The 1,475-nt window shown below is 36.1% G+C and overlaps 1 non-coding gene across 1 annotated transcript; it reads left to right on the top strand.

Moving 5' to 3' along the window:
• The first annotated feature begins 1,088 nt into the window (after positions 1-1,088).
• LOC132530078 (U6 spliceosomal RNA) lies at positions 1,089-1,195 on the top strand. Its single transcript, XR_009543642.1, has one exon. It is a non-coding gene; the product is annotated as a U6 spliceosomal RNA (small nuclear RNA).
• The last annotated feature ends 280 nt before the right edge of the window (positions 1,196-1,475 follow it).

The following is a 1,475-nucleotide window of genomic DNA, read 5'->3' as shown; positions in this document are numbered from 1 at the left end:
TGTTAAACCATATTTGGAAAGTAATCAGAAAGCAGCATGTAAAAAAAAAACAGGATTATAAATTTGTTTCACTTTGATATCATAGAACAGTATGTTGGAAGGGCCTAGTGCTATCACTTCCTAACAGTAATTTTACAGTAAAATACAATCTGGGATTCTAGATGGAAAATTACATCATCAGTTGTTCAGTGGCATGGTGGTGTCTTTGTAAATCTGCCCGAGCAATTTGGTTACTGCAGTCAATTTGTGTTTTACTTTGCTCATTGTCAAATTCAAGATTTCTGTTGTTCTAGTTGAGCAAAAATTTTTGTATATCACGATTTCAAGATGGTGGGTAAGATTCAAGTTGGCCTTTTAAGTTAAGATACATGTGATGTTAAGCCATCCCACAGTGTTGACAATAAACTTTCAATGACATAAAGTGAAGTGGGAAACATTCTCCCACCCTAATCTTACCCAGGGCTATTGAAAAGAGATGTTCTTCTTTAATGATGACAGGCACGATGAAGGAAAACTTGGTATGAACTACAGTTCTAAAGAGAGTGATTCTAACCAGACTGTACTGATGGGCATCAGATGAACAGAGAAGGAAATATAATTGTAAACGGAAAAGGTGGGACTTTTTGTTTCTAACGATTCTGTTATGTTGAGGGATATTTGAGGATCTGACCACGAAGGATTCAGCCCTGAGACTGGATTTAACATTTTAAAACATTTTTAACTATTAAAACTTAGATGAAGTCATAAAAGGTATGTAATTAACTTTTGCAGATGATAGCAATATGGGAGGGAGCATTAATATGATGGATGAGAACATCAGTGTACAAGGTTAATAGCTTCAACTGATGGATTGCATCAAATTATGGGATTAAATTTGAATGTAAATATTTATTGTAAAAACCAGTTTGGACAGTTTTAAGGTAGTGGAAACACAGCTTGATAGCAAATGATGCTTTTTAAAAAAGTGAATCTGGGTATTTTTATATGACTATAAGATTAATATGAGCCAGTAGTACGAAGCAGCTGATAAAAAATAAAAACCTTAGGCACGATAGAAGCATAGTAAAGATCAAGAGAAGTCCTAGACAGTGCTCGCTTCAGCAGCACGTATACTAAAAATTGGAATGATACAGAGAAGATTGGCATGGCCCTGAGCAAGGATGACATGCACATTCGTGTAGTGTTCCATATTTTTACCTCACACCAGTCAGAATGGCTATCATTAAAATGTCTACAAATAATAAATTCTGGAGAGGGTGTGGAGAAAAAGGAACCCTCCTACACTGTTGGTGGGGATATATTTTGGTGCAGCCGCTATGAGAAACAGTATGGAGGTTCCTCAAAAAACTAAAAATAGAGTTGCCATATGATCTAGCAATCCCACTCCTGGACATATATCTGGAGAAAACTCTAATTCAAAAAGACACATGCACCCCAATGTTCATAGCAGCGCTATTTACAATAGCCAAGACGTG

This window comes from Lagenorhynchus albirostris, chromosome 11, assembly GCF_949774975.1.
Source record: "Lagenorhynchus albirostris chromosome 11, mLagAlb1.1, whole genome shotgun sequence".
Taxonomy (NCBI): Eukaryota; Metazoa; Chordata; class Mammalia; order Artiodactyla; family Delphinidae; genus Lagenorhynchus; species Lagenorhynchus albirostris.
The sequence above is the reverse complement of the archived record's forward strand: the minus strand, read 5'-3'. Positions and strand labels throughout refer to the sequence as shown.